Genomic DNA, 10,640 nt, shown 5'->3' on the forward strand with positions numbered 1-10,640 from the left:
ATTGCAAAATTTTAAGTGTGGGGTGAGGAGATCGTTTGGATGAGTTTCTGTGCTATTTTAGCTTAGTTGTAGTACTCATTCTTAAGTGTAGTAGCTTTTGTGAAAGAAAAAAGAAAAAAAAAGAAATTAAAAAAAAAAAAGAAAAAATAGAAAAATTGGACTTTTCCCGACGATTGATCTCCTAGATAGTTTTCTTGAGGGATTAAAGTCTAAACAAAAATTCAAAATATGTCTTTTAGCTTTCTTTAGATAGTAATAATCCCCTGTGGTTTTTCTTTGTGCCTCGGTTCTTTTCCATGGGATGTAGTTTGAACCGGGTAGTTTTTTTCTTTCCGAGTAGATTAGGAATTTAGGGAATAAAAGGAGCAAGAATGATGAACCTAGGCGCCCTTGACTTGTTTGATAGTAACATATTTATGCTTTGGCATGTGTAGTATCTTCTGTATGATTTGAATTTATTGATGATGCCTTGTTAAATTGGATAGCATGTTTTGTGGCGCCTATGTCTCGTTTACATGACTTATGTTCACCTTGTGTTTAATACTTAATATCTCGTGGCTACGTGAATACTTGCATTGTTTGAGAGTCGGAATGTGATCGTCCTTAGTGAGTCATGTGCCATGTGTGGTGAGATTTTTTGTGTAGTCCATGTATTGTACTTGTGTCTAGAACTTGCCCGGTATGTGAGTTGAAGCGAAATTTTAGGTGATGCTCGGTTTGAAAAATGATTTTAGGCTTTCTTTGATCTTTTTGAGCTTATTGCTTATCACAAATAGAATCTATCCCTAGTTAACCCTTTTGAGCCTGTAGACCTTTTATTTGGTACCCACATTACAAGCCTATACCCTTTTTATTCTTAATTGACATTGTTTTGATCCTTTTACCTCTTAAAGCACTTTAATTGTTAGATGAGCGCTAAAAGAAGTAAGAAGGGACTAAGTGTGGGGTGACTTTTGAGTGGAACCAATGAAAGAAAGAAGGGTGCACTTATTTTGTAAAATAATACACCACTAGCGAAAATTGAAAGAGAAAAAAAAAAGAAAGAAAGAAAAATATAAATGAATAAATTGTTATCTTGTTCTTGCTAGTGGGTATGAACTAAAGTAGTGCTTAAAGAAAAAGGGACTGTTTTGGGGGTGATATTGTTTGTGAAATTGAAGTGGGGTTGAAAAAAAAAATGCTTAAAGTAATTTTGTGATGTATTAAAGTGCTTAGGAGGGTGAGTCACTATTCCTTAAATATATCCTACCCGTCCCTTAGCCCACATTACAACCATGAAAAAGTCCTAATTGATTTTAGATCGAGCGAGCTTACATTAGTAGAGATTTACATTAAGGGCAAGCCTATGGTACTAATTTCATGCATGTGACTTCTTTGTGAGAGTGAGCGATTTTCTTTGATATATGTGAGTCATTAAAATATATTTGATCATGAGATTCGAATGTGTGGATTGAACTCGCTCTCTTGTTTTTGTTGTGAGGGCACATGATTTCACGAGGGATAGGTAACGTTATTGGACTTCTCTATGATGTTGGTTGTTCAAGCCATGAGTGCATTGTGACATTGAGTCGGTTTTTGAGGCTAGGATTATTGTGAGCATGTTGTCTTTGTTCGAATATTTTTAAAGAAGGGCATAAGTAAAGGGAAGTGTATGTGATGCATAGTCTAGAGCCTAATTGTAGCAAATAACCATGGTCATAGATGTAGTGTGCTTTGAATGATAAGAGCTTAATTTTGTTTCGTCTACTATATGATGGTTTGTTCGAGGACGAACAAAGGTTTAAGTGTGGGGTAGTGATGTTTGGCATATTTCGATATGTGTTGATGTTACTTTACCCATGTTTTAACCGCTTCTTGATGTTATTTGATCTTTAAAATGCCCAACATGGTTTAATTATTGGTTTTATGACTAATTAAGTTATGTGTGACGATTTAAGGTGTTTGGAGTGCAAAATATGAAGAAAAGGTGGTCTAGCCAGAGGAAGAAGGGTTGGATGCGTCGCATCCAACCTAGAAAAACTACATCTTTCGTGCACCCTTAGCAGTGAAGTCGGCCCATAGCGTCCACCGTAGCATCCGAAGCTGAGAAGTGGAGGACGAGGTGGATGCGAAGCATCCACCGTAGCATCCGAAGCTGAGAAGTGGAGGACGAGGTGGATGCGACGCATCCACCCTAGCATCAATCCCTGAAGCTGATTTGGATTAGAAATAGGAGAACTTTGGCCCACGACTTTGGTACGCAATATATAAGCCAAAAACGCCTCTTTTAGGTCATCTAACATATTGGGAAGGGGGAAAAAAGCCACGAAAAAGCTGTGGAGGCCGGAATTCATCGAGTTTAATCTTTCTCCCACCAAACTTAGTAATTTTTATGTTTCTTTATATGATTTGTTGTTTGGCTACCATGTCTATGTGGAGCTAAACTTCACGTTCTAGGGTTGTGGTTCTTTCATGAATATTGTTATTCGGATATTGATTTTGACTTCTTGATTTATCATATTAGTTTATTTATTCAATCTTGCACTTAATTATTTAATTGCTTGATCACCAATTGAATATTATCTACGAATCTAGAATTGAACTCGAAAGTGGGAATTCTATATTGCATACAGGATTGAGTAGGGCAAGTTCTTGAACTCGGGCATCGGGGAACGGATTCGTAGTTAGGATAGACATATACCTAATTGCCTTGCTTGGTTGATTTACAGGAATTATAAATGCGTTCTTGTTGATTCTAACTCCATAGACATATAGGCGTTAGGTTAGCTTGAATAGGCGAGTGAGAACTCGACAGATTCTTATGAGCATTAACCCTGTCAACCAATAAGCTAGATAAATTAGTCGGTCAATTCAATTGAAGAATACAATAGGATTATTAGATAGCCCATAACCCTAGATCGTTTTCATTACATTGATATCATAAAAATCTGCTCTTTCTTTGTTCAAAGTTTATTATTTATATTTTTTTATTTAATTAGTTTAGAATAAAATATTTTTAGATTTAATTCTTGTTTAGATAATTGAGATAGTCTAATTTAGTTAATAGTTAATCATAAGTCCTCGTGGGTTCGACATCCGACTTTTAGTCACTTTATTACTTGACGACCGCGTATACTTGCGTGAGTGTGTTTGGTCGCTACAGATATAGTTAAGCAAGCATGGTCAGAAGAGGTCTATGGATCTCCCCTGTGGAGATTTCACTTGAAGCTTAAAAACACTTGTAAAAATTTATCATGGTGGTCTAAGAAGTATGTGGGCAACATTTTTGAAAACACTGCTAAGATGGAGATCAGGGTAGCAGAGTTAGAAGAGAAGTGTCTAAATGACAATTCTGACAGGAATAGAATGTCTTACAATAATGCTAATGCACATCTGATTATGCACATAAAAAAGGAGGAAGCTTTTTTGTAGGCAGCAATCCGGAATGCACTGGCTTAAAGAAGAAGATGCTAACTCCAGATTCTTACACTCTGATAATGTCTAAAAGAAGAAGGTTATGTATTAAGAAGATCAGAGGTGCAGACAATACATGGATTGAAGGGAATGAGGCAATTGCAACTTAAGCTATTAACTTTTTTGAAGATCAATTCTCTGAAGATACTTCTCACAGAGACTTTAGCATCTTACAATGCCTTCCTAAGGTTATCTCTGAGGAAGATAATGAGAGGTTGGGGGCCTTGCCTAAAATAGAAGAAGTGAAGGAAGTTGTTTATTCATTGAGTCTGAATAGTGCCCCTGGGCCGGATGGGATGTCCGAAAAATTCTGTCACTCATGCTGGGATATCATCTCAGCGGATATACTTAACATGGCTTGTGACTTTTTTGCAGGAACACAAATGCCAAGATCACTCACTCATAAATGTCTCACCTTATTGCCTAAAGTTACTAGTCCACAGAGTTTTACTGAGAAAAGACCTATCAGTCTTAGTAACTTTAGTTGCAAGATCATATCCAAGCTCCTGAATACAAGACTAGCTACTGTGATACAAAAGGTGATTTCCCCAATCAAGAAAGTTTTCTAAAAGACAGGTCCTTTACAGAAAACATCATGCTCACTCAGGAGCTTGTTCCCAATATCAAGAAACCCAATACAAACGGCAATGTGATTATGAAACTAGATATGGCAAAGGCGTTCGACAGAGTGGATTGGAATTATCTTTGTCAGGCGTTCAGGCAGTTTGGTTTTTTAGAATATTAGACAGACAAAATTTGAAGGCTACTGACTAATAATTCATATTCAGTCAATATTAATGGTGGCAGATATGGTTTCTTTAAATCAGGAAGGGGTATTAAACAAGGGGATCTGCTTTCTCCCTCTTTATTCATCATTGGTGCTGAATTATTGAGTAGACTCATGGAGCAGTTAAAAGATGAAAGTTTTATTCCTTACGGTATTGATAAAGGGTGTCCTATTATTACTCATCTAAGTTATGCAGATGATACCATATTTTTCTCCTCAGGTGATCCATTATCTCTCATATCCATGATGGCAAAACTTGAAGCATATGAGAATTGCCCAGGACAGTTAGTAAACAAAAGCAAATCATGCTTTCTACTAGCACCTAGCAGTCCTCAAGCAGTCATTGATGATATTACTCACCTTACTGGTTTTACTCATTCCAGATTTCCTTTCACATACCTTGGGTGTCCTATTTATTCTAGTAGGAAGAAGGTAATATATTTTAGTGGTCTAGTGGCCAAAATCTCAACAAGAATACAAGGGTGATAGGGTAAAATGCTTTCTATTGGGGGTAGTGCAGTCTTGATCAAGGCAGTCCTTCAGTCGATACCTTATCTGTTGTGCAATTGCTAAGACAACAATCTCCCAAATAGAGAAATTGCTTGCTAATTTCTTTTGGAGTGAGATAGAGGGTGGGATGGGCATCAGATCCATCCAAGATTTTAGCAATACTCTTAGTTCTAAGCTATGGTGGAGCTTTAGAACCAAGAGAAATCTACGAAGATCATTCATGGAAGCCAAATATTGTCCAAAAGCCATCCTGTTAAAAAGAAATAGGCTGCTGGACAGTCACACGCCTGGAAAAGATTACTTGATGCTAGAAAGGATTGTGAAAATTTTATTATTTGGAAGGTAGCCATTGGGGATATTTCTTTCTGGTGGGATAATTGGGTGGGCATTGGACCACTAGCTAAGTTTTTTCCTCACAACTTCAAATCCAAAAAGCTCAGAGTATCAGAGTTTCTACATGATGGTTCTTGGAACCAAGAAAAACTTCTAGAAATCCTTCTAATGTCTTTGGTGTCCCAAATCCTTGATATAGAAATTTTTGATGAGTTTCATAACATTCCTGTTTAGAATCTTGATCAACATGGAAGTTTTACTTGCAAGTCAGCTTGGAATTCCTTAAGGAAGATCAAGAATGTCACCTTGACTGCAACTAAAATTTGACATCCTAAAATCCCATTCAAAGTCTCTTCTTTTATGATAAGTCTTCTTGCTAAGAAGCTCTCTACAGATAAATAATACAGAGGTACAATGTTTATGGAACTTCTAGATGCTACTGTTGAATTCAAGAAGCAAAGGAGAACAATGATCATTTTTCAGAGAAAGTGAACTTGCCATAGCAGTCTGGGAATTCTTCTCTGGAACATGTGGAGTGGGAGTCAAGCAAGGAGGCATAAGATGCACGTTGATGCATTGGTGGCTAACCAAATATAATAATAAAGTGCACTCTTTTATTATACAGTGTCTGTCATCTATCATTTGCTGGGAAATATGGAAGGCGAGGTGCAGTTGCAAGTACGAAGGCCAGAAGTGCACATCTGGTAGGATCATAAATCAAGTTATCTATTTGATGAGAATGTTGGTTTCATGTCAGTTCCCCTATCTCATTTTGGATAAACAATAGCATGTGGCTTGTGAGAAAATTGAAAAGCTCAAGCCTAGAATTAATATTCAATGCATCAGATGGAAGAAGCCAACAACTATGACTCTTAAATTAAACACAGATGGGTGTAGCAAAGGGAATCCAGGCAGTGCAGGTGGCGGAGGTATTCTTAAAAACTACAATGGTCAAGTGATCATGGCATATGCAGCATTTTTTGGGACATGTTCTAACAATGTAGATGAGGCAAAAGCTATTTTGCGTTTCAATAAGTCATAGATTTCACAAGTTAGTAGTACTGCATATTTTAGAGCATCTTTTTACTTGGTTGCGTTAGTAATAAAAATATAAGTATACCAAAAGTTAGCATTTCTTATTTTTGTGCTTGTATTTTATCCGTATACTTATTTATATTGATATGACTTTTATCAAGTTTACAAAATGTTAATCATATGTTTAAATACAGTACATTAGTTCTTGTTGTTAAAAACTTTATTGACAAATATGAAAATTTAAGTGGCTTAATTCAAATTTATAGTAAAATATTAGGCAAAATCTATCACGGCCCGAAATTTCTACCTTCGGACCGTGATGACGCCTAACATTTCACTTGCTAGGCAAGCCAGCGTTAGAATAATATTATTCATTTTAAAATAATTTTTAAATTTATTAATAATAATTAAAACAAATGCGGAAGTAAAGTCTAAAATATAGTGATTAATCCATACAAATAATATAAATAAGGTCTGAATAAAATAAAATTATCTGAAAACAAACACACAGCTAAAGTAAAGTAGACGGGGACTTCAGAACTGCGGACACTGTGCAGTTATACCTCAAGTCTCCTCTGAGTAGCTGAAATCCGAGCAAGTCTATGGTACGCCGCTGGGACCAACTCCGAAATTTGCACAAGAACTGCAGAATGTAGTATCAGTACAACCGACCCCATGTATTGGTAAGTACTGAGCCTAACCTCGACGAAGTAGTAACGAGGCTAAGGTGGGTCACTTACATTAACATATACGCAATATTAGTAACAATAACAAATAATAAAAATAAATCAGATAACTCATTTATAATAATTGAAGCCAACTCAACAATCATAACCAATTATCATTTCCATCAATTCTGTTGCAGCGTGCAACCCGCTCTCACAATATATTCATATTCAATTCTGTGGCGGCGTGCAACCCGCTCCTCCAATATATTCATTTTAATCAAGTCTGTTGCGGCGTGCAACCCGATCCCCCAATATATATATATATGTATGTCGACTTTTAAATAAGTCTGTTGCGGCGTGCAACCCGATCCTCCAATATGGACTTTTAATAAGTCTGTTGCGGCGTGCAACCCGATCCTCCAATATGGACTTTTAATAAGTCTGTTGCGGCATGCAACCTGATCTTCCAATATGGATTTTTAATAAGTCTGTTGCGGTGTGCAACCCGATCCTCCAATACATTCATTTCAATCAATTTTGTTGCAGCTTGCAACCCGCTCCTCCAATATATTTATTTGCCCATTCTTATAGAAGAAATTACCCCAATGAATGCAACAATTAACATAAAGTTTTTAAGACAACAAGCATACAATAATTATGATTTAATTATGGAACAAACAATGACAAATAACAATTTATTTAGGAAATCAGGGAAAAAATAGGCAGTTTAATGTTAAATATGCTAAATGTCAAGTAGCAATTAATACACATAAATCAAATAGCATGTAACAATTATTGAAGGAATTCAAGAATTAATATATGTCAAAGAATAGGAAAGAAACAATTATTATAACAATTAATTCATGATTAAAATAATTTATGATTTTTCAAGTAAACATGCAAACAATTAATTTGACGACGTATAGATACTCGTCACCTCGTCTATACGTCGTTCACATGTATTTCACATAACAAATAGTTTAAGGGTTCTATTCCCTCAAGTCAAGGTTAACCACGACACTTACCTCGCTTTGCAATTTCCAATCAATTACTCAACCACAACCTTTACTTTTAAATTTGTCTCCAAAAGCTTCAAATCTCTTCACAAAGAATTCGATATACTCAATACGAATCATAGGAATTAATTCCATATGAATTTACTAATTTTTCGAATAAAAATCCGAAATTTATTTAAATATTCGATAGTGGAACCCACATCTCAAATCCTGAAAAAATTCACAAAATTCGAACACTCGTTCCGCTATGAGTTCAACCATATAAAAATTATCCAATTCCTATGATAAATGGACCTTCAAATCTTAAATTTTCGTTTTTGGAAGATTTTATAAAAATCTGATTTTTCTTCCATAAATTCATGGATTCATGATGTAAATGAGTATGGAATCATGAAATATAATCAATATAGGATAAGGAACACTTACCCCAATATTTTCCCGTAAAAATTGCCCAAAAGTCGCCTTACCCGAGCTCAAAAATAAAAAAGGATTGAAAATGGGACGAATCCCATTTTCAAGAACTTAAGTTCTGTTTCTGGAACTTTTACCCTTCGCGAACGCGGTCAGTGCCTCGCGTTCGCGAAGCACAAAATCCTGCTGACCAATTTTACTCTTCGTGAATGCGAGGGCTACTACGCGAATGCGAAGCTTGCCTGGCTTGGCCTTCGCGAACGCGAAGGCAATTTTCCTGGCCGGCCCCTTTCCCTTCGCGAACGCGAAGAAGAACACACCAGAAGCCTGAAGTCTGCAGAAAACTAGATTTCCTAAGTCCGAAATCATCCCGTAGCCTATCTGAAACTCACCAGAGCCCTCGGGGCTCCAAACTAAACATGCACACAAGTCCTAAAACATCATACGAACTTGCTCGCGCGATCAAATCGCCAAACTAACACCTAGAACTACGAATCAGACACCAAATTAAAGGAAATTTTTAAGAAAACTTTAAAACATATATTTTTACAACCGGACGTCCGAATCACGTCAAATCAACTCTGATTCTCACCAAATTCGGCAAACAAGTCATAAATATTATAGTGGACCTATACCGGGCTCCAAAACTAAAATACGTACCCGGTGTCAATAAATCAAACATCAGTAAATTCTTAAAAAATTATTAAGCTTTCAAACTTTTAATTTTTCATCAAAATTTTATATCTCGGGCTAGGGACCTCGGAATTCGATTCTGGGCATACGCCCAAGTCCCAAATCATGATACGGACCTACTGGAACTGTCAAAATACTGATCCATGTCCGTTTGCTAAAAATGTTGACCAAAGTCAACTCAGTTGAGTTTTAAAGCTCTATTTCACCTTTTAAAAACTTTTCAAAAAATTATACGGACTGTGCACGCAAGTCAAGGAGTAATAAATAGTGCTTTTCGAGGTCTTAGAACACAGAATTACTTATTAAAATTAAAGATGATATTTTGGGTCATCACATTCTCCACCTCTAAAACAAACGTTCGTCCTCGAACGGAGTTAGAAAAAGTACCTGAGCTGGTGAAATAAGTGTGAATATTTACTCCGCATTTCCTACTCGGACTCCCAGGTAGATGCCTAAATCGGCTGACCTCTCCATTGTATCCGAACTGAAGGATAACTCTTAGACCTCAACTGACGGACCTGCAGGCTAGAATAGCCACCGGCTCCTCCTCATAAGTCAAATCTTTGTCCAATTGGACTGAGCTGAAATTTAACACATGGGACGTGTCACCATGGTATTTCCGGAGCATAGACACATGAAAAACTGGATGAACCGCTAATAAACTAGATAGTAATGCAAGCTTTTAGGCTACTTCACCCACCCTTTCAAGAATTTCAAAGGGTCAGATATACCTAGGGCTCAACTTGCCCTTCTTTCCGAACCTCATTACACCTTTCATAAGTGAAACCCAGAGCAATATTCTTTCTCCAACCATGAATGCAATATCACAAATTTTACGGTCGGCATAACTCTTTTGCCTAGACTGAGCTGTGCGTAGTCGATCCTGGATAATCTTGACCTTATCCAAGGCATCCTGTATCAAATCGGTACCCAATAACCGAGCCTCTCCCGATTCAAACCAGCCAACTAGCGAACGGCATCGCCTTCCGTATAATGCCTCATATATTGCCATCTGAATACTTGACTGGTAGCTATTATTATAAGCAAACTCAGCAAGTGGCAAGAATTGATCCAAAGAACCTCCAAAGTCTATAACACAAGCGCGAAGCATATCTTCCAATATTTGAATGGTGCGCTATGACTGTCCGTCTGTCTGTGGATGAAATAATGTACTCAACTCAACCCGCGTGCCTAACTCACACTGTATAGCCCTCCATAAGTGTGAGGTAAACTGCGTACCTCGATCTGAAATAATAGACACGGGCACACCGTGAAGGCGGACAATCTCACGAATGTAAATTTCAGCTAACCGCTCTGAAGAATAGGTAACTGCCACTGGAATGAAATGTGTTGACTTAGTCAACCTGTCCACAATGACCCAAACTGCGTCAAATTTTCTCTGAGTCCATGGGAGCCCAACAACAAAATCCATAGTGATACGCTCCCACTTCCACTCAAGAATTTCTAACTTCTGAAGCAAACCACCAGGTATCTGATGCTCGTACTTAACTTGCTGACAGTTTAGACACCGAGCTACATATGCAACTATATCCTTTTTCATTCTCCTCCACCAATAATGTTGCCGTAAATCTTGATACATTTTAGCGGTACCTGGATGAATATAATACCTGAAATTGTGTGCCTCTTCAAGAATTAATTCACGAAGCCCATCCACACTAGGCACACAAATACGACCCTGCATTCGCAGAACTCCATCTTCCCCCACAGCAACCT

This window comes from Nicotiana tabacum, chromosome 23 (genome assembly GCF_000715075.1).
Source record: "Nicotiana tabacum cultivar K326 chromosome 23, ASM71507v2, whole genome shotgun sequence".
In the NCBI taxonomy this organism is placed as follows: domain Eukaryota; kingdom Viridiplantae; phylum Streptophyta; class Magnoliopsida; order Solanales; family Solanaceae; genus Nicotiana; species Nicotiana tabacum.